Here is a 24124-nt window from a genome sequence, read left to right on the forward strand (position 1 = left end):
AATATACCACTAGAAATAGCAACATTTGATTTTTTTTCTATAACAATAAAAATAAACTACTGTAGTAGTGTGGAACCATGGAAACTCAACTGCATACAGCCCACGAATAGTGCTATGTCTTCCACCTGGAAGGTGATCCTACGCTGCATCTGTTCTCCCTGGAAAAGGAAGAAATGGAAAATACTGGAGAGGAAGATCTGAGAAGAGCTATTGGCATCCAGGAAAGGACAGATGAATGCACCTGACACAGAAGGGTTCTTTTTAAGATGAAGAGGAAAAACAAGGTTCAAATCATGGTCTTTAAGAGATAGTTGAAAAAATGTTCTATAGCCAATAAATTAATCAAAGCAGAACTTAGGTAAGATGCTCCCCTACCGATTTCTTTATTTATAACCTAACATTCTCTCTGACTGGGACTCAAAGAGGCTTACAAAACAGCAGGAATTTATAACAAAAACAAATATTATTATGATGTTCATTCATATAGTAAAAACCTCACAAAATTGAGATTAAAACAGAATTAAAAACCATTTAAAAACTTTATTTTCAACAAGAAATTTTTTTTAATTATTGTGCACCTCCAGATCATTTCTGACCCTAAAGAGGAACCTATCATGGGATTTTCTTGGCAAAATTTGTTGAGAGAATTTCACCAAATTTCAACAAGATTTGCCTTTGTCACTTGCCGAATGTCACCCGGTGGGATGAAAAATATGATCCTTCAGATAACCTAGACCTAAGCCATTTAGGGCTTTAAAGCACTTTGAATTGTGCTCAGAAACAGGTTGGCAGCCAGGGGAGCTCTTGCAATGGGGGGATCGTACGCTTCATGTAGCCAGCCCCAGTTAATAACCTGGCTGCTACTCTTTGGACCAATTGAAGTTTCTAATCATTTTTAAAGACAGCCCCACGTATTAAAACTCAGCAGTCTTAACATATTAACTCTTGAACAATCTGTTCTGCCACAGCTCCCCAGAACAGTGTCAGTTCCCCTTTTTGACTAATCTGTCTTGTCTCTGTGAAATGCAAACTAGGCTTGTGTGCAGATTTTGTTCCTTTTGTTTCCTCTGTTTCCTTTGGTACCTTTGGTACTTTGGGAGCCCATAACAGTAAGGGCCCGCCCAGTACAAAAACCAAAAGCAAGCAGAAGAGATTCCTGATGGTAAGAGCTGTTTGGTAGTGGGATTTGCTGCCTCCTCGGAGTGTGGTGGTCTCCTTCCTTTGAGGTTTTAAAGCAGAGGCTGGGTGGCCATCTGTCCGGGGTGCCTTGTGAGTTCCTGCATGGCAGAATGGGGTTGGGCTTGATGGCCTTTGGTGTATCTTCCAACATTTTGATTCTAAGACAATTGCATTCAAGTTCCCTGCTATAGTGGTCCAGTATAGCATTGCCTGGAGGCATTATGGGAACATGAAAATGGTCACAAGCCAATCAGTTGCCATTGGGCAGCTGCTGTTGGGGGGCAGGGGGGGGGAGAGAGAGAATAAATGAATGAATGAATGAATGAATGACCTTCCCATCTCTTCATATAAAGCAGGGGTATGCAACTGTGGTACAGCTGGGGCCCAATTTTCCATCCAATAATCCATCCAGGGATCGTGTAGAGGCCACACAAAATATCAAAAGTGTCCCTCCAACTGTGTAAGTGGTCAGAGTTCAACTTCAGCTTTTGAAAAGGATGTAGCTTTTGATATTAAAGACTGCAAGAGCAGCAAATTCCTGCAGGCTTTCAAAGGAGAGAATACCCATTTTAGTTTTGGCCAGATAAAAGACCAGCCTGGGGTTTTTGGAGAGGTTAAGAGATACGAAAGTGAATTGGAAGGCCACATATGTCCTTGCCCCACCCTCCATAAAGAATAAAGAGGAGGCATTATTGGACAAAGAACCCTAGGTGAGAGTAGTCAGCTCAGTCCACATCTGGGGACTAGAATTGGCCAGTTCCCAAGGAGAAAAAAATGCAGGAGAGAGAAGAATTTGAATGAGCAATTGCAAAGAGAATGAGGCAGATGTGAGACCCAAAGAGAAACAAATGCAAGTTCAGATTTACTTTAAGCATATTATTTATATATCTGTTACTAGCCCAGACTGTTCATATAATATTTTTCTCATTATGAACTTTTTAATTCTGTCATTTATAAAATAAAGCATACATGACTTTCCATGGTCACTAGATTTTTCACTGACTCCCAATTGGGCAGGTTAGGTGATGGCAGGTATACCTCATCCTGCCCTTCCCAAACCTTGAATCGTGGGCACTGGGGACCCCACATGAATAGCATCTGTACATCCTCCAACTGTGAAATGTATTGGATGAAATTATCTCTGTTCATTAGGATGATCTAAATCAGATGTATGACATCCCAATTCACTTTTATAAGTGTTGCATACAACAGAATTCTTTTTGAACATCTCCCTCAAACTCACCTTGTAAATTATACAGTCTCCCAAACACAGCCATTTTCATGTTGTCAAAAATAGTGGGAAGAGCAGGGATGTATCCAACTATTTCTACATATCTGGAGATACTGTAAGGATGTCAACTGCAGAGAACTTGCAACCATGAAAATGAACAAAATATGCCTACCAGTATTTTTAAAAAAACCTCTAAAATCAGGATACCGTGTTTCCCCGAAAATAAGACAATGTTTTATATTAATTTTTGCTCCCAAAGATGCACTAGGTCTTATTTTCAGGGGATGTCTTATTTTTCCATGAAGAAGAATTCACATTTATTATTGAACAAAAAATGAACATTTATTATATACTGTACAGTAGTTGTCAACACAAACCAGCATAACCAGACAAACTGTGAATCCTATCAAGAATTTCTTGTTACTACCAATATTTCCATGTACAACACTCTATGGTACGTACATTTACTGATCCTGCATGCTCTGGTGCTCTGTTTGGCGGGCCTGCTTCCAACAAAAACTTTGCTAGGTCTTACTTTTGGGGGAGGCCTTATATTTAGCAATTCAGCAAAAACTCTACTAGGTCTTATTTTCTGGGGATGTCTTGTTTTAGGGGAAACAGGGTAGTAAATAAAGAACAATACTCAAAAATAGGGGAATTCCAGACATGAAACAATCAGGGCCAGTTAACACCTCCCAACAAAGGATTCCCCCAGCAGCCAAGCTTTGAAGCTGAAAGGTTATTCAATCCTAATCATGGTGATTAATTGCAACATTCACACCTGCTTCCATCAGACAAGAGTTCTTTCTCCCACTCTGGATATTCCACAGATATATAAAACCCACTTACCTAGTTTCCAACAGACCTCACAACCTCTGAGGATGCCTGCCACAGATGTGAGTGAAATGTCAGGAGAGAATACTTCTGGAACATGGCCATACAGCCCAGAAAACTCACAGCAACCCAGTGATTCCGGCCATGAAGGACTTCAACAACACAACTTGCAAGAGCCACTGAAGGTCCCTGAAATGGCTATCACAATGCACCAAGCTACAATAATAGAACTCGTCATATCCCTAGTTAGCCCTTTATTCTCCAAAAACGGGGAAATTTATATATTTGGGGGCACTGAGTTATTTGCAAGGTGGGTTATTTTGGGTTGGGGTAGCATCACAAGATGTATCCCTGGAGACTTAGGGCCATTCCACAGAGCCATATAACCCAGAATTTCAAGCCAGACAATCCACAATACCTGCTTTGAACTGTTTTATTTGAGTTTACACTGCCATATAATCCAGTTCAATGTGGATTTTGTACAGCTGTGTGGAAGGGGCCTTAGATTTATGTTACACATAATATTCTGGTCTTTGATGTGTAATATCAGAAGAGGAAAAGGTTAACCACTACTACTGATTTCCCTGATTTTTCTCCAAGAACCACTGGACATTTATTTCAGCTGTCTCTAGGGAAGAATGAGATCCCTGCTTTCTATATATTTAGCATTCTGGAGCCAACGGCATTTACAAATTTATTCATAGCCTGGAAAAATTCAAGCTCCTATTGAGTGATTTACCAGAACTCTTCCATTTAACAAATTTCAAAGACAAAGCAAATCTTGAGACTTTAATTAAACAGAATGAAGATGAAATTAAAAGAGAAATCTCATTTCCCTATACTAGAGCGACAAATGATATGTCTAAAGAAGGAGTGCTGTTTCTCATGATCACAAAAACCTACTTGTGTGGCTGGCTACACACACAGACACCCCTCTCAAAAAGCTATTCCAGATATTTCAGAAATCCCTTGTAAGTTATCCTACACACAAAATCAAACTACAGAAAGATTACTGTAATTAATCGAGAGGTTTGGTCCAGTATTTTTATATCTTCAAGCAATAACATAGTTAAGGGGGGGAAACTTGATCCATGAAATCCATTTAGTTTCAGGTAAAAGAAATACTTACCACCATGCTTCCAAGTATTTAACTTACCAACACACTACATATTTTACTTTTTACATACAATAATGAAAATAGAAATATTCACAATTAGACTGAAAGCCAGACAACAGAAGATCCTGATCTAAACCATCATGGACAGTTATTTATTTATTTATTTATTTATTTCGTGTCAAAAGCAGTGCATAACAAATACATTTTAAAAATGATGAAAAAAAATCATGGACAGTAATAACATTTTTCTGGGAAGAGAATGGGGAAGCAATGTAGTTGATGCAACCAGATGACTTATGAGTATTACTCAGGCCCTATTTAAATCGCCCTATAATGCAGTTTCAAATTGCATTATACAGTCAATGTAATAATAATAATAATAATAATAATAATAATAATAATAATAATAATAATAATAACAACAACAACAACAACAACAACAACAACAACAACAACACACTCTATTTATATTCTGCTTTATCTCCCTGGGGGGACTCAGAGCAAATTACAGTACATATAAGGCAAACATTCAATGCCTTTTTACTCAATGACATACATTACAATACATAGACAACAATACACTTGATCTGCCTTAAACTGCATCATATGAGTCTACACTGATCATATAATACAGTTTGAAACTGCATTATAGTGCAGGGCTATGGCGCAGGCTGGTTAGCAGCCAGCTGCAACATATCACTCTGGCCAAGAGGTCATGAGTTCGAGGCCAGCCCGTGCCTGCGTCTGTCTCTGTCTCTGTTCTGTGTTATGGCATTTAATGTTTGTCTTATATGTGTGCAATGTGATCCGCACTGAGTCCCCTTCGGGGTGAGAAGGGCGGAATATAAATACTGTAAGTAAGTAAATAAATAAATAAATAAATAAATAAATAGTGTAAATGTGGCCTCAGCATAATGGACCACGCCTACAAACACACAGCTCTAGCTAACAGATCAGGCTGAGAAACTGTGCATGCTGCAGAGCTACCTTTTCATCTGGGAATATGTATACAGTGCTAACTTTCATAAGTGTATAGCCCCTACATGGAGCAAAATGTTGTATTTCTGGACTGGTTATGACCAACAAAGACCTATGTGGTTCTGATCCAGGGCTGGTTCTATACTGTGGAATTACTGTAGTTTAAATCCTATGGCTCAGTGCAATCTTTGGCAGAGAAAGCTGAGGCCCTTGTAAAACTACAAGTCCTATGATATGCAATCATACTGTTCCTATTTGTAACTTTTTAACTGACACATTCCTCCTAATTCTCTTAATAGCTTAATTATACTTAAACTTGTGTGTATGGATACATATATTGTGATATGGATCTATGGATGTCTGTTTTACTTTTTGCAAACTGCTTTGAGTCCCAGGAATGGAGGGAAGTTGGGATATAAAATAATAAGAACATCAGAAGCCCCTTTCCCTTTATTTTAAAGAATAATGGACTTAGTGTATATGTGTGTGTGTGTGTGTGTGTGTGTGTGTGTGTGTGTATATATATATATATATAATGGTATAGTGGTATGAGCATAGGACTATGACTTGGTGACTAGGATCTGATTCCTCACTCAGCCATGGAAATCCAGCATAGGTCACATACTCTCAGCCTCAGAACTTGGAAACTACCCAAAGACACACAACAACCAAGTGTGTTATCAAACGCTCTCATGGCCAGAATCACTGGGTTGTTGTCTCCCGGGCTGCATGGCCATGTTCCAGAAGACGTTTCGCCCACATCTATGGCAGGCATCCTCAGAGGTTGTGAAGTCTGTTGGAAACTAGGCAAGTGGTTATGTGGATGATTATGGCAACTTGAAAATGCATACACACACATACATGGTGTTATGATAATCCATGCAGTGTTAATCATCATTAAATCAGGAGACCAGAATCTCTCTATCCACTGACCTTACAAGCATCCCCATCTGTTGACTTACGAAGAAAGGAACGCCCTTTTCACTGCTGCATCTTCTTTGTCCTCCAAACTGTTTGCTTGCCTTTAATCTTTCCCTTTAAGCTCTTACTGTGTTCTATGATGCAGCAAAATCTTTCCTGACATGAAAGCTGGGTTAGATACATCACCTCCCATGAACCAATACGATTTGAGAAGCCAAAGAGGGAACTGTGCACATGAGCGTACACAGAAATCCAGCAGCAGTGGTAAGTCTTTATTCAATTAATTCTATTTTAATTAATTCCCATCATTTCTCACAAGTCAATAGTACCAAACCCAAATAGCACATTGAAGCTCCAGTGATTCCAGGAGGCATATTAAGCTCATATTGAAATCAAAAGCACTGAGGAAGGTTATGCTTAATGTTGATGACTTTAGACCAAAGTGAAAACATTATGAGATTGGGAAAGTTGCTCTCTGGACCATAACTGCAAATGTCCCCTACCCAGCATTGCTTTAGTAAAGGTAAAGGTTTCCCCTTGATATTAAGTCTAGTCATGTCCGACTCTGGGGGTTGGTGCACATCTCCATTTCTAAGCCGAAGAGCTGGCATTGTCCATAGATGCCTCCAAGGTCATGTGGCTGGCATGAATGCATGGAGCGCCATTACCTTCCCGCTGAAGTAGTAACTATTGATCTACTCACATTTGCATGTTTTCAAACTGCTAGGTTGGCAGAAACTGGGGCGAACAGCAGGAGCTCACCCCGCTCCCTGGATTCGAACTGCCGACCTTTAGGTCAGCAAGTTCAGCAGCTCTGTGGTTTAATCTGCTGCGCCACTGGGTTACATTTCAAATAGCAGGTGATTTTTTAAAAATCTATTACCTCCACCTTCCCAGTTGCATACTATCACACACCCATTTACCCCAGCCAAATTAAAGGCTCCTAGTGTATATAAAAAGTATATTAGAAATGCATACACACACACACACACACACACACACCACGCGTTGCTGTGGCATTGTCTGGTAGTGTTGGTGAGAAATTGTTGAGGTAGTGGTGGTATTGAATGTCTGTTGTATGGTTGTCTTTATGTTTAGTATGCACACTGAAGTGGATTATATGGCAGTGTGGAGTCAAGATAATCCAGTTCAAAGCAGATAATATAAGATTATAAATGGGTTATATAGCTGTGTGGAAGGGCCTTGAGTCTACACTGCCATATAATCCAGTTCAAATCAGATAATCTGTGGAAGAGGCCTAAGTGAGGCCTAACTGTGCCTGTCCCCTGGGCTGAGTAGGTTGCTAGGAGACCAAGTGGGCGGAGCTTAGCCTTCAAACTGGCAGCAATTGGATAAAAACTATTATTCCTCTCCCTGTAATTAGGACTTTATTTTTCTTTTCTTTTTGTTGTATCAACCTAAAGCCGTGAATGATGGGTTGTGTTGTCAAATTTCGAGGTTGGGGGCCTGTAGTTTTGTTGTTTTGTCCGCTGCCCTGATGCCATCACTCTTTTATATATATAGATATATATAATCCCATACCACTGTGCCCCCCTCCCTCCGAACCATTTCTTTTATACATCATTTGTCCAAAATTTCATTTCCTCTTGTGGAGGTAATTTTCCATCCTTCTTCTTAAATCCTCTTTCAATAAATTTTCTCCATACATCATCGAAATCATTTTGTTTCCATATCCCTCTTTTAACATTTAATTTACATGTCAACTTATCATTTTTGCCAATTTCCATACTTCCTTATACCACTCTTATATTTGTATATTTATTTCCCTTTTCTAGTTCCTTGCTATCAGCAGTCTTGCAATTGTTAATAAATTTGATATCGCATCTTTTTTCCTCTTTTTTCAACTGTTTATTGTTATATAAAGATAATAAAGCAATACTAGGACTTCTTTCTATCTTAATATTCATTACATCCTCTCACTCTTTAAATACCTTTCCCCAAAGATCACTTACATATTTCCATTGCCACCACATATATGTGTGTGCTCATTTCTTGGCATCCTCTCCAACAATATTTTGAATAATTTTTGTTTACTATTTACTATTTTTATTGGTGTTAAATACCATTTCCATATCAACTTATAATTTTCTTTAACCCGTACCAATAACTTTTTCCAATGTCTCTGTTTCCATAACTGTGACCACTCCATTTCATTTATTTTCGTCCCTAAATCCTCCTCCCAAATCTTCTTGAGATTGTTATTTTTTATTTTTCCTTCACTGATTTCATTTAATATCTTATATATTTTACTGGTTATTCCTTTCAATTTTTTATGTTCCTCTATCTTTTTCATATTTTATTAATTGTTCAAATTGATTAAATTTACTTTCATTTTTATTGTTTTTTACCCAGTTTTTGATCAATTTTTCTAGTTGTATACAATGCTTTTCTATTTTCAATCCCATACAGTCAGTTGGCATCTTCCAACTGCTGAGCTGACACAATTCTCTCATTGTTTTGTCTTAGGCTTCTGCTCTCTTTGGTTTTTTTTCTTCAACATAATTGCATCCTTCTCTAACCCCCAAGTCCCTTCATATTAATATTCCTGCTTGTAAGTGGGTCAAGGAATTTTTAAGTAACAGTTATGTGCTTAACAGGAAACCCAATCCTAGTTTTTGGACATCCTAGAGACAATATAATCAATGAACCAATAGTACAGTTTCTGATTGGAAATCAATTGATTAATGCTACAATAATAAGGTGTATGGATCTATTTACTCCTGCTTTTCAAAACAAATCACTTGTTCCTTAATCTGAATTGCATTGCATATAATGGAAAATTTTCCACTCACAAACATTTTAATGGAAATAAGGCAACCCTCCCCTTCTTCCTGGTCATGCAGATATCCCATTTTGACATTGTACAGTATGGAGGATGGGGGTGTTGTCGACCGCGTTTTAGGGGATCGGGGCCCTTGAGGAGAGACCCAATCCGGTCCTGAGAGAACAGACCTTGGCGGAGCCAATAGGAAAATATGAGCCGCAATACAACCTGAAGCCGAAATGAAGAAGGTCCGCCAAAGTTGAAGGAAAATCCGCCAAGGAGTCTTTATTGAGCAATTCAGCTGAAGAGGACTCTAGTAGCGATCATTCGGTCTACTAGGGTACCATACAATCAAAATAAAGCCATATTTATACAAAATTTCAGTCTGACAGCCCTTTGAATTTCCCGCCCTGCTCCCCCGCCCATCTGATCGTTGATAGGCTAGAAGGTTGAACGAGGCGGGCTTTCGTTTCCCGCCTTGCTCCGTTGGCCCAATAGGAAGCTGCCTTTTGTCTCTACTCGGGCCAATCAGGAAAGAGAAGGCGGGAGTTATTGAAACAATGAGGTGACAGGGCAGGAACTGTCGGATTAAGTCCTGCTAGACCGATTTCTAAAGGGTGATTAATGGCAGCAATCAAAGGTGTCCGGGTTTCTGTCACGTATACAGATTTTAGATATGCCTTGGGGTGTCAGAGGTGGAAGCAAAGATGGGTGGTGATGAGCCATATTGACAGGCTCCACAGGGCGCCTTCCTGAGGTGTCCTGGATTTTCCTTTGGGTGAGATATGACAATGTTTGCCTAGGGGCGAATCACCTTTAGGTCAACACTCCGAATTCGGCGACTCAAGCCCTATATTGTCCATGCAATCTGAATTTGATTGGGTTTAGCGGGGGCAGATTATCCTTTTGTTTTTGGGAAGGGAAGCCTGGGTCATAGGAAATGGGATAAGTTCTGGGGTTCAGGTTGAGTTCAAAATATTTCCTATTTGATTTCATGACTTGACAATTATATGAAATAAAATGAAAAATAAAATAAAGTTGGAATATGAACCATGCTGGGAAAAATACATATTTTCCGGGGATCCCAAAGAGTACAAATACATATAGGCAGATAGATAGATTTCATGGAAATAAGGGAGAATCCATAAAAGCGAGTTACATTGCATAAAGGGGAATCATAAATGGTATAAACAATTGAAAATATTTGATAAGAACGAAGTTCATAACATCTGGAGAACCCAGCGTGGAAATCCATAAAAGTGGAGTTTTAGCAGCATGATTTTACAATTCATGAAGTTGTTATCTCTTGCCTCAGGCTAAAAGGTCAAACACCTTTTGTGCAGAGAGTCACAGTAAACTCCAGTAAAAAGTCTCAACCACCTTCTACTATAAATATATGGAATATAGAACATAAAGTCTTGATTTTTGAACTATCTTTTACAAAGTCCTGGGGGGGGGGGTCACCTCGATCACAGGGGGGGGGGGGTTCAACAATATGTAATGGAGAGGATTTCCCAAATTGCAAGCATTGCCAAGGCTTTTATTTCTGCTGCCACCAAATACGTACAGGATTCAAACTCGCTACCTCTATCAAATGCTGCCACCAATACTCTATTCAAGAGCTTCTTAGGATATTGAGAGAGAGAGAGAGATGTGACACTTTATGTGAGGAGAAACAAGAAATTGTTGTTTATTTGTAGTTTGAACAGTAAATATGTGTGATGGTTTCATTAAAATTGAACAGAAAAGATGCTTAACGGTTTCATTAAAGGCTTATGGTTTTCTCTTCAAAGGATGTTCACATAAGTTGGTTTCTGTGTAAATATGTTCCTTCACCAAGGAAACACAAACAGGACAATTTACTTTTAAATCCACTTTTCCTGGGATTTAAATAGCAACTCTCTAGACTATAGAGTTCACAGATGTAGTTCTCAGCCCTTCATTTCCTGAAAACTTTAACTATATTTCCTCAAAGAGGCTTCCTTTTTAAAAGACGGTTCCCAACTGACTGACTTCCAAACCTCCACTTCTAACAGACTGATTTCCAAACCCCCAACTGCTAACTGTCTGAATTCCAAACTCTAACTGAAAAAGAATTCCCTGGCTCCCTGACTTTAACTGTCACTTTGGTTCCACCCTTCTCCAGTTGCTAAGCAACTTTTCATGTGCATTCAGCCAATCAGACTGCATCTATGGTAATGGCCGAGCAAGGGGGAGGTCTGCAAAATGGCTGCACCACCAGCCCTGCTTACAAAATGGCTACAAACCAGTCCTGCAAGGTGGGCCACTTACCAACCTTGTAAGAGAAGCAAGATCCATTACATACAGCAGGCATTGGCAAACTTGGGCCCTCCAGGTGTTCTGGACTTCAATTTCGACAATTCCTAACAGCCGGTATTGTGGGAGTTCAAGTCCAAAACACCTGGAGGGCCCAAGTTTGCTCATGTGCTAAGAGTGGTGGCAATGTAGCCACAATCCATCGCCTTTCCCTATACTGAAGAGTACAGAGCAAAGGTGATAACACTGATGTCACATCCAATCTAAGTGTCCAGACTGCCTTAAAGCCACAGGATAATAGTCTGGAATTTACAACAAACTCCAGGGACTCATCCATACAGCTGTATATAATCCACATTGAACTGGAATATATGGAAGTGTGGACTCAAGATAATCCAATTCAAAGCAGATGTTATGGATTATTTGCTTTGATACTCTGGGTTATATGGCTGTATGGGAGTGCCCTGTATGTTGTCTAAAAAGAGAGAGATTGGAACAAGCACCTGGGACCGTTTCAAAGACCCCTTCTACACTGTGATATAAAATCCAGAGTATCTGCTTCAAACTGGATTATATGGCAGTATAGACTCAGATAATCCAGTTCAAAGCAGATAATGTGGATTATCTGCTTTGATTTGTGTGTATGTCTATCAGGAGCGACTTGAGAAACTGCAAGTCACTTCTGGTGTGAGAAAATTGGCCGTCTGCAAAGACATTGCTCAGGGTGTTGTCGACCGCGTTTTAGGGGATCGGGGCCCTTGAGGAGAGACCCGATCCGGTCCTGAGAGAACGGACCTTGGCGGAGCCAATAGGAAAATATGAGCCGCAATACAACCTGAAGCCGAAATGAAGAAGGTCCGCCAAAGTTGAAGGAAAATCCGCCAAGGAGTCTTTATTGAGCAATTCAGCTGAAGAGGACTCTAGTAGCGATCATTCGGTCTACTAGGGTACCATACAATCAAAATAAAGCCATATTTATACAAAATTTCAGTCTGACAGCCCTTTGAATTTCCCGCCCTGCTCCCCCGCCCATCTGATCGTTGATAGGCTAGAAGGTTGAACGAGGCGGGCTTTCGTTTCCCGCCTTGCTCCGTTGGCCCAATAGGAAGCTGCCTTTTGTCTCTACTCGGGCCAATCAGGAAAGAGAAGGCGGGAGTTATTGAAACAATGAGGTGACAGGGCAGGAACTGTCGGATTAAGTCCTGCTAGACCGATTTCTAAAGGGTGATTAATGGCAGCAATCAAAGGTGTCCGGGTTTCTGTCACGTATACAGATTTTAGATATGCCTTGGGGTGTCAGAGGTGGAAGCAAAGATGGGTGGTGATGAGCCATATTGACAGGCTCCGCAGGGCGCCTTCCTGAGGTGTCCTGGATTTTCCTTTGGGTGAGATATGACAATGTTTGCCTAGGGGCGAATCACCTTTAGGTCAACACTCCGAATTCGGCGACTCAAGCCCTATATTGTCCATGCAATCTGAATTTGATTGGGTTTAGCGGGGGCAGATTATCCTTTTGTTTTTGGGAAGGGAAGCCGGGGTCATAGGAAATGGGATAGGTTCTGGGGTTCAGGTTGAGTTCAAAATATTTCCTATTTGATTTCATGACTTGACAATTATATGAAATAAAATGAAAAATAAAATAAAGTTGGAATATGAACCATGCTGGGAAAAATACATATTTTCCGGGGATCCCAAAGAGTACAAATACATATAGGCAGATAGATAGATTTCATGGAAATAAGGGAGAATCCATAAAAGCGAGTTACATTGCATAAAGGGGAATCATAAATGGTATAAACAATTGAAAATATTTGATAAGAACGAAGTTCATAACATCTGGAGAACCCAGCATGGAAATCCATAAAAGTGGAGTTTTAGCAGCATGATTTTACAATTCATGAAGTTGTTATCTCTTGCCTCAGGCTAAAAGGTCAAACACCTTTTGTGCAGAGAGTCACAGTAAACTCCAGTAAAAAGTCTCAATCACCTTCTACTATAAATATATGGAATATAGAACATAAAGTCTTGATTTTTGAACTATCTTTTACAAAGTCCTGGGGGGGGGGGGGGTGGTCACCTCGATCACAAGGGGACGCCCAGATGTTTTACCCTCTTGTGGGAGGCTTCTCTCATGTTCCCACATGAGAAGCTGTAGCTGAGAGATGGGAGCTCACATTGCTCCCCGGATTCAAACCACCAACGTTTCAATCAGCAGTCCTGATAATCTGTATTATGTGGCAGTATAGAAGGAGCCTGTGTCAACATGTTAAGTTAATATTTACACAGGTTTCTTTTATTCAATTAGTCTCTAATTTGGGTTAAGAAGTGGATTTGGGTCTAAGAGCTGAAGTCAAAAGATTTAGAAGAGATTGCAAACCAAGAGAGGAAAAGATGGAAACCCTCCAAGGTCACAAAATGAGGTCCAGACAGATATGCAAATCAACACTTTTGCCTTCTGAGGCATCAATAGGCTTTATGTTACAGTAAAGGTTACTCAAGGACTTCGTTTGATGAGCATTTTTAAGCAAGCAAATATGATTCCTGCTTAGAATCAGATCAGAAGGAAGTTATCTTTTGAATTTTGCTTTTCTCTGCATAATGCAATGCAGTTCTTTAATGCAGTGAGGCTCTCAGTTCAAAAAGCTGTCACTAAATACATAGAAAGATCTATCTTTTTAAGGTTAAAATGCACACAAATGTGCATTTGCAATAAAAGGCATACAAAATGCAATATTGATGGATATTTTGAAATCAAACACATTAAAATAGGCAAGTCCATCAATCCCTAGTTCATGACCTCTAACTACGAATTTGGCAGAGACAGTTCCAATTATTCTTTTATTGTGTTGTCGAAGGCTTTTACGGCCGGAATCACTGGGTTGCTGTGAGGTTTTCAGGTTGTATGGCCATGTTCCAGGAGCATTCTCTCCTGACGTTTCGGACCACCAAATGCAGCATTGCCTAAACATGAATCAAGGAACATGAAAGGCACTGCAGACTAATTCAGCCTGAGACATCAGCCTTAGCAGAGCATGTGATGAACTAACCTGGACACAGCATATTATTTGAGAATACAGAAATCCTGGGCCACTCTAACAACCACCATGTCAGACTACACAGAGAAGCCACTGAGATCCACAAACATGTGGACAATTTCAACAGAAAGGAAAAAACCATAAAAATGACTGAAATCTGACTATCAGTATTAAAACTCTAAAATCAGGACAGTAAATAAAGAACACCACCCCAAAAGCAGGGAATTCCAGACAAGAATCAGTCAGAGCCAGCTAACACCTCCCAACAAAGGATTCTCCCAGGCAGCAACCATCCGGGTATTGAATCTGCAAGGCTATTCAAAGTGGCCAACTGCAACATTCACACCTGCCTCACGCAAACAAGAGTTCTTTCTCCCATCCTGGACCTTCCACATATATATCATCCTCACTTGCCTAGTTTCCAACAGATCCCTCAATGGATGCCTGCCATAGAAGTGGGCGAAACATCAGGAGAGAATGCTTCTGGAACATGACCATACAGCCCGGAAAACTCACAGCAACCCATTATTTTATTGACTGAATTTTAAATTGCTTTAAATGTTTCCTTCTCTCTCTTCCTTCCCTTTTCCGTCTTGGACCTCACCTTACTTCACTTTGTGCAAACTGAATTTAAAGTGCAAAAGGACTAACTCAGGGAGAGTGAGAAGAGAGGAGAGGCAGAACTTTATCCTTCCCAGTAGGCTCAAACAGAAGAAAACTGCATTAGCCTCTCCTAGCTTATGTTTTCTTCTGCATTCATAATTTTTTGCCATCTTGACCACACACTAATGTTGCTTGATCACATATTTCCAAGTCTGTGAAATGCTGGAAGGCATATTCGTTTCAGCAGTAGCTCAAAACACAGTTCTACGAGGAAATGTAATTAACTCTACTTTTCAAATACTTACATTGGACTTATTGCTATATGAATATATTTAACCTGGTTCCCAGAAGCAATATCTTAGTCCTTTAATTTATCTTGGAGTCCTCTGAATTTCTTTTTGTTTGGGTGCTTCTCTGTGGCATTCAATGAAACTATCAGCAAAATTTCTTTCAGGCGCCTCGATATTGCTCATGTACCCTATACTCCCCCCCCCCCCCCATTTGGCTCACAGTGTAATCTAGTTTTCCCCAAATCCCTGTTTGATTGTCTTGAACCAGAATTGCTATTTACAATAGAAGACGCCTCTGTTAAAAGGGAAGGGAAGGAAGAAGAAAAAAGAAAACCCCAGATACAATAATAGCCTATATCTTGTATCTGAAGAAGAAATCCCTCCGTTAGGAAAACACACAGAGTAGCAGTTTAGATTCTCGTCTGTATTTCAACAGTAAAATTGCATTGTGCAAACAAAATTTAACATAAACGGTATTTGGATTTGGATCTAATGCTCAAATACTTAGGGGAGGGAATAACTCCACTTCTTGTTGGTTCAGAGCTCTCTCAAGATTTTTCCAAAGTTATTTTGCTACCTTTTCATAACATAGTAAATCTGCTGCCCGAGACAACCCTGTCACTCCCAATAATGGTAGGGCTGGCTCTGCCTAAAGGTAATAGCCCTTTCCCTCTTGTTGTTCCCCATTAACTTTATTCCCTGGCATTTTCTTGCCCTCAACTTGATTGGTTCTTCTGGCCTTTGTGGTGAGCACATCATATCCTGGTAAAGTTCCTTTTGGGACTGCAGTTCCCAGGATGATGATGATGATGATGATGATGATGATGATGATGATGATGATGATGATAGCAATAATAGACTTTATATTCCATTCTATCTCCCCAGGGAGTCTCAGAGCAAATTACAGAAACATACATGGAAAACATTGCCATTACACAATTAACAACAAAGACAGACAGTACATAAACATAGGCAAGGTTTCCCACTTTTTTTCATCTCTGGCATCTGGAAGCTGTGCTTGTCTTGGCCATGGGGAGGTGCTGTTGTTTCATTTCCCAGGCCAAGGAGCCAGTTTTCCATGGACACTTTCCTGATCAAATTGCCAGCATGTTTTTCAGGGGTGCGTTTTACCTCCCCGCCAAAGTAGTACCTATTTATCTACTCACATGGCTGTTTTCTAACTGCTAGGTAAGCAGAAACTAGGGCTGATGATGAGAGCTCACACCGATCTGAGGCTCAAACTGCCAACCTTCCGGTCGACAATCCTACCAACAAGAATCCCAGAACTGTTTTTTAAAGTATGAGAGGTCAAGATCATGAATAGGCCATTAATTGTCTGCTTACCATAATGGCTACTTGACATTTCATTGAAATATTCTTGAATATAAAGACGTATAAGCACAATGTGTACTTAGAGGTGCCCTCCATATGTTAAATTGCAGACAACCTATATTGTTATAGGCAACAACAATCGCTGCATTAATATTTCTCAGTGTTTGATTCTTTTCTGCAATTCTCATCATTGTATAATCAATCATTTCTGAAGGAGCTCTATTTGGCCAGATTGTTTTAGAGGAGAACTCAACCCTTTCTCCTGCCTAGTTTTGAGGGAACTCAAACCCACCCCATTCTGGGATCCATGCACACCAACATAGGCATTGGAGAGTTTTGGAGCCATACTCCTCCCACCATTACCCCCCAAAATCTACAGCTCTGTAAGGGCTGTGAACAGACCTGCTCAAAAGACGCAAAATTCTAGATTTCTCTTACAAGTTGTTGGGTTATCTAAGCAATCATGCATGCATTTTCAATGTGGGATAGTTTATGAAGTTAGTTTTGTTTGTTGCTTAGTAACCTGAAGCCAAAGCTGCATTCCAGAGTTGATGGCACCATTTTGGGGTTTTGCATGTGATGTGGGGAAATGGGAGTATACTTCCTGGAGACTTACAGGAAGCAACATATGCCTTTAGAATTTGGGGAATAAAAGGAGAGACTTTCTTTTGTTCTCTCTCTTTGGCTCTCCTTGGCTCTTCATGCTCTTCCTGTTTCTTGATCCTACCATGCTGCTGATGTTACTTATTTGTTAAGAGATATGTAGTATCCTGAACTGTATTCTTTTGGAACAAAGATGTTTTTACCTGTATGACCATGATCATACAAGATTGTGAGTAAACATATTTTTCCTATTTTACTTTTGATGTCTCTGATGCTTTTTTTATGCGCATGACTCTTTTAAAAGGAAAGGGAGGCTGGCTATTTTGCTTTTTTTCTCACCTCTGCTCACATAAACCCCTAGTCTTCTGCGTTTTTGCTACTCTGCACCAATATCTAACCATATTGGTATCATAATCCAGGTTATGAATATATTCCTAATACAAGCTTCAATTAACACCTTCACTGCTGTATTTTCTAAGCAGAGCTACCAGCTTTCCTTATGTTGATAATCCAAGCTCAATGTGCTTGGAAAACTGCAACATATGACAGGGTTGGACTCTCAGCATGCCACAAAACTGTCACTGCCCCATGACTACAGTCAGCTAATTCCTCCAGTATGGCTGGGACAGGGACGCGCTGTTAACGAAGATCAGAGAAATACCTGTTGTTCACAAAAGTGCTGATGACTAAGAGATAGTGTGCCAGATGGACAGACACAAAGGCTTCTGAGGTTTTGGAGCAAAGTGTATGTCTGGGATATCCTTTTTAACATGCTTCTCTTTATGTCAGGTCAGAAATAATATTGAGTATAATGAATTCCAGGGTTACATGCTGGATTCAGAGGTTGCTGATGAGGCAGCCTGTTGGCAGGTCCCTCAAAGATTTCAGATGTAAAAGATGATAAGGAGGAGAGGAAAGGGACTGTGATGAGATGAAAGGCAACATTTTCAACAGAGATGGATGGCTTCCAGCTCTTTTCATTTCTGAATTCAAGCCTGTTACCGAAATGAAAGCTTTGCGGGAAGGTGGTAAATCAAAGAATAGACCACATAAGCTGGAACAACCCTTTGGTCATAGTTCCATTACTGACAATGCAGCGGGAGAGAAGGAACAGAAGAGAAATCTGAATGCTTCCATTATGATGGAGGAAAACATTCCAATGAATAGTGATCTAGACACTTTCATTGTGAACTATGATTCCTATATCTTTTGCTTGTGAATGGTAGAGGACCATGAGATAGGAAATCCAAGATAATCTGGGGACTCTTTTCATGGAGAATAAGGTCCCTTCCACACAGCTGTATAAAATCCACATTGGACTGGATTATATGGCAGTGTGGACTCAGATAACCCAGTTCAAAGCAGATATTGTGGATTATCTGCCTTGATATTCTCGGTGATATGGTTGTATGTAAGGGTCCTGAGTATATTTTTGGCTACCAGTCATGAGAAACATGCAACCTGCCAGTTCAGAGGCAATATGGCAGAGAAAATCAGTTGTTATTGGGGAATCTTCATCAAAATTTAATCCTCCCAAACGCAACTGAAGCTGAGGCCAGTTGGTTAATATCTAAATAGGAAACCAGTAGATAATACTAGGGAGCTCCACTGTTAAGCTAAGAAAAAAATCTTGAGTTAAATTCTTGAGGACAGCTGCTAGTCAGAGTTGATAAATGGTGTGACTCATGCTCCTTCCACATCTGAATAAAATCTCACATTTTCTGCTTTGACCTGGAATATATGGCAGTGTGGACTCTGATAAACCAGTTCTAAGTAGATATTGTGGGATATTCTGCCTTGATATTCTGGGTTATATAGCTGTGTGGAAGGGCCCTCGGGGTATATAACCCAGAATATCAAGGCACATAATCCACAATATCTGCTTTGAACTGGATTATCTGAGTCCACACTTCCATATAATCCAGTTCAATGTGGATTTTACACAGCTGTGTAGAAGGAGCCTCAGTAGAGAGTACTTTTTCTAGCCATACAGCTCACTGCTATCCATATCAGTTGGGCTACATCATCTCAAGGTCTCATAGCTGGGGGAGACTGCTGTGTTAATTTACATCTGTCCCAAGCAGCTCATGACAAAGGTTTAACAATGTTGATTTGAAGTTGAAAGCTTGTAAAGCATCACTAAAAGTATGAAGACATTTCAAAACATTTATTTCAAAATATAGGTCCTTGTATCTATAGTGCGCCCATAACTTGGGAAGTCAAACTTGGCCACGGTGGTCCACACTCTGGTTACATCTGGCATAGACTACTGCAATGCACTCTACATGGGGTTGCCTCTGAAGACTGTTTGGAAGCTTCAAATAGTACAACAGGTGGCAGCCAGATTGTTAATCTTATATCTTTCCATGTTACCCTGGCATGCTGTCGCTAAAGAGACCTACAGCTCCTCTTTTACCATTGAACGAAATTGTCCCAATAACAATATTTTTTTTTCCGTGTCAGGAGTAACTTGAGTTGCTTCTGGAGTGAGAGAATTGGCCGTCTGCAAGGACGTTGCCCAGGGGATGCCCAGATGTTTTGATGTTTTTACCATCCTTGTGGGAGGCTTCTCTCATGTCCCCGCATGGAGCTGGAGCTGATAGAGGGAGCTCATCCGCACTCTCCTCAGGTGGGATTCGAACCTGGCAGCTTTCAGGTCAGCAACCCAACCTTCAAGTCACTTAGTCCACTACGCCATCTGGGGGCTCAATAATAATAATAACAATAATAATAATAATAATAATAATAATTTATTCTTATATCCTGCCCCATCTCCCCTAGGGGACTCGGGGCGGCTTACAAAGGGACCATGCCTGAACAGTATAAAATACAACAATAAAAACAATCCAAACAAAACAATAAATACATCAAAATACGAACAACAACAATTTAAAACAATTAAAACATGATTCAATGCCCCGGAACGGTATAATTGGTGTTCAATGTTCAGACTAAGGGCGAGGAATAAGGTTCACAAGGTGCAATGCATTAGAACTTCTAATGGGATGGTACAGCAATAAGGTGCAAAGTGTTGGGGTAAATAGTAGAAGGGGTTCAATCTGATGTTCTTCTTAATTAAAAGTGTTTTGAAAAAACCAGGTTTTCAGATCTTTCCTGAAGGAAGTCAGTGTGGACACTAGTCTGATTTCTTTCACCAATCCCTGTTTAAGATTAGATGGAAAACGCCCCTGGTCCAATGACACATTCACAATCATAACCAGTCATGATGCCAGTCCCCCACTGGCCAATTTTATTAGTTAATAGAGAGGGGCATTTTTTAAAAATCTTCTTTTTATTTAACCCAGATGCAGCCCTGCCTCAAAACCTTTTTCTAAACTGAAACAAATTACAATGTAATGTCCTCTTTCCATTCCATGTACAAGGATCACCTGGACTGGCAGCTGAATTTTTACTCCACTTTCCAGAACAGTAGAGTCTCACTTATCCAAGACTTGCTTATCCAAGGTTCTGGATTATCCAAGGCATTTTTGTAGTCAATGTTTTCAATATATCATGATATTTTGGTGCTAAATTCGTAAATACAGTAATTACAACATAACATTACTGCAAATTGAACTACTTTTTCTGTCAAATTTGTTGTATAACATGATGTTTTGGTGCTTAATTTGTAAAATCATAACCTAATTTGATGTTTAATAGGCTTTTCCTTAATCCCTCCTTATTATCCAAGATATTCACTTTTCCAAGGTTCTGCCGGCCCGTTTAGCTTGGATAAGTGAGACTCTACTGTATCTACAAACCGAGCCAGTAGCCCAATTCTACTGAATGGTACAGCTAGCCATGTTCATTCATATCTCCCTCTCCCTCTCTCTCTTAAGCATGCATGCACGTGCACTGCAATGTGGGAATACAGCGTGAAGAAAATGCCTCAAAGCTGTAGGATAATCCTTGAATTTCAGAAAAGTTACTGGGAATTAAAAAAAAAAAAAAGCTAGCAAGAAAGGTGCCAAGTAAAGATAATGTGCTGAAGGGAGCTTTACAGGAAAGAAAAATGTTACCCATGTTACGTAGCCTACAAATTCAACTGCATTTGGATGATTACAGTACTAAATATAGCGCTGAGGTTCTATATAATGTGATAAACATTGCTTGCTCCGTGTTGCCAAACGTATTCCGTATTACAGTGCTGAGGCAAGCAGGATCAAACCAGGTAAAAGTTGCTGAACTGACCTTCAGCTTAGCTTGTGTTTGGTACATGCTTTAGTGGAGTGAAAGTGAGACTTGATGATGTGCTGAGCCATAACTCTGCATTAGTTTCTTACATAAAATGGATATGCTAGATACCAATCTCAGTCTATTACAATATGCTATCTATTACAGATGACAAGCTGGTGGATTTACTGTACTAAATGGCAAAGAATTGGCACTAAAATGAAACCCCACTGCATTTGGAGTTTGCCGCACTTTCTCCATTCAGATGTTGATAACAGCCAACGCCTGAGTGGTTAAGTGGTGTATTCAATCAACGGGAGCTTTAATTACAACTTTAAATTTCACTTCTGTTTAACTGGTGGCAATATTGATAAGCAAAGTCCATCACTCAGGAGAGGTCTTAAACAGCCTCCTATTATATGGCTCTATTCAAGATACTATAGCATAACACCTCAAAAGTTACTTTTTGGAGTATATTTTGGAGTATATTTTTGGAGTCTGTGCTGATTGGGGACTTCTGGGGACCCTTTCACACAGCCATATAACCCAGAACATCACGGCAGAAAATCCCACAATATCTGCTTTGAACTGGGTTATCTGAGTCCACACTGCCATATATTCCAGTTCAAAGCAGATAATGTGGGATTTTATTCAGCTGGGGGGTACACACAAAATAGTAACTTTTCTGAGCTTTGTTTAAACATAGATTTAAGACAGTTATAGGAAACACCCAGTATTTCCAATATTGTGGGCTGAAAATCTCATCCAAATACAGCTAATGGTGGATTTGCAGGTGAATATCATCATGAGAACCACAGTTGCCCAGAATGGGGAAAGAGTCCTATACTTTTCCTGTTGTGACCAATAACAAATGAGGGAATATCTACTTGTCCTAAGGTGCATTTACATTCTTTGCAAACCACTTTGGAAAGACAGGTGCGATTCTCATATAGATCCATAAAATAAAGTAGAAATAGCACTTGGCATTTTTGTTAATTTACTGGAGAAACAAAAGTTCTTCTAATTTAAAACTCTGAGCCAGATTCCACTGAAGATTCTTGTATGAAATCTGTGGCAGGAGAAACCACATGATATGATAATGTAAATTGGTGAACTCAAAGAAAGACAAAGACATCAGAAGTGCACTGTTTGATCAATCATATCACAGCTGGGAAATGGGGAACTTAATTCCTTCAAGAAGCATGGAAGGAAGAGGTATGACAAGAAATATGACACATTTTCTGGATTAGCAGAAGTAATCTCTTTTTCTCTTTCCCCTAAAACTAGTGTTCGGGGATGGGAACAGAAAGGTGAATCCAGGTGAAGACAGAGCGACAGCACCCCCCGTGGCTGAAGTTGAGCACAGCCTCCAAATGCCAGAAATGGAAAAGATGGGAAAAGCCTTTACCTTTGTTTATGTATTGTCTGTCCTTGTTAACTGTATAACGGCATTGAATGTTTGCCATATATGTGTTCTGTAATCTGCCCTGAGATAGAGCAGAATATAAATAAAGTATATTATTATTATTAATATTGTCATCCTTAGATGTCCTCCCGATTGAATCATTGGCATGTCCTTAAGGGTGCCTTTTATTACTCCCCCCCTTAAAGAAGTACCTATTCATCTACTCGCATGTCTGTTTTTGATCTGTTAGATGGGCAGAGAGCTAGGGCTGATGGCAGGTGCTCACCCCGACTCCAGCTTGAACTGCCAACTGCCAGGATTTTTTGCAGCTAGTGGTTTAGCCTGCTGTCAATTTTAAAAATTGCCAGCCTCCTTGAGTATAATTTCTGTAGAAAGGTGGAGGGAGGGAGGGAGGGAGGAAGGAAGGAAGGAAGGAAGGAAGGAAGGAAGGAAGGAAGGAAGGAAGGAAGGAAGGAAGGAAGGAAGGAAGGTCCAGCACCATGTCTATTTCTAGAACAGGATAGGACTAGAACCAAGTTCGAAGATAAAATAAGTTGTTCAGATTTCAGTGAAATAATGGCATGCTTGTGACCAGAGTACAACGTATATTAATCAGGAAAGCTTTCAAGAATTAATGGCATTTCTCTGTTATGTGCAATTTATAAAGCATCTAATAGATTTCTCCATACAAAGTGTAAAGCAATGTATTTGCCGTATTTAATCAAAATAAAGCATTAGAGCTCATTTCTCTTAAAGAGGGCCCACTTGTATGGATATTACTTAGCTGTCTTAATTTATATCATAAAATGACTGCTGGAATCAATTCTTAGGAATAAAACCTAAAATAGTACTTTAAAAATCAATATGGATTGGCCCACCCTACCCTCCAAACATTCATATATGTTGGAAATGTGCGGAAGTCCAAGAATACAAATTGACTTGGCTGATAAGCATATTACTAATTATAAGTATACTTTTGGTAGAGCTACGTAATGGACCATAATCTTCATCCAAAGCAGGCACACATTTGTGCAGTGTGGGACTGCACAACTGAGGGCAAAATAACTTTAGGGATTAATCCTTCCCAATTACCACCGGTAGTAGCTCATGCCTATATTTTTCTTCTTCAGCGTTTGTCCCACTTGATGGCAGGGTCAGCTTCACTGGTGCGTTGGCTCCATTTCACTTAGACGTGCGTCTGATCAGAGTGTCGGTTCCCGTGGATCCACAAGCACTGTAGCATTTATGCGGGATCCGTGAGCAACAACCATGTGATGTGACATCATTGGTCTTCCATCAGCTGACCCGTCACATAGGCCTATCGCTGGAGAGTCCATGTTCAACTCACCCCGACAATTGTT

At 40.0% G+C, this 24124-nt stretch overlaps 1 long non-coding RNA gene across 1 annotated transcript; it reads left to right on the forward strand.

Moving 5' to 3' along the window:
- Positions 1 to 6192: 6192 nt before the first annotated feature.
- On the forward strand, positions 6193 to 22889 carry LOC134298046 (uncharacterized). The gene is made up of 2 exons (XR_010005027.1): positions 6193 to 6524; positions 22646 to 22889. It is a non-coding gene; the product is annotated as an uncharacterized LOC134298046 (long non-coding RNA).
- The last annotated feature ends 1235 nt before the right edge of the window (positions 22890 to 24124 follow it).

Source organism: Anolis carolinensis, chromosome 3 (assembly GCF_035594765.1).
Source record: "Anolis carolinensis isolate JA03-04 chromosome 3, rAnoCar3.1.pri, whole genome shotgun sequence".
In the NCBI taxonomy this organism is placed as follows: Eukaryota; Metazoa; Chordata; class Lepidosauria; order Squamata; family Dactyloidae; genus Anolis; species Anolis carolinensis.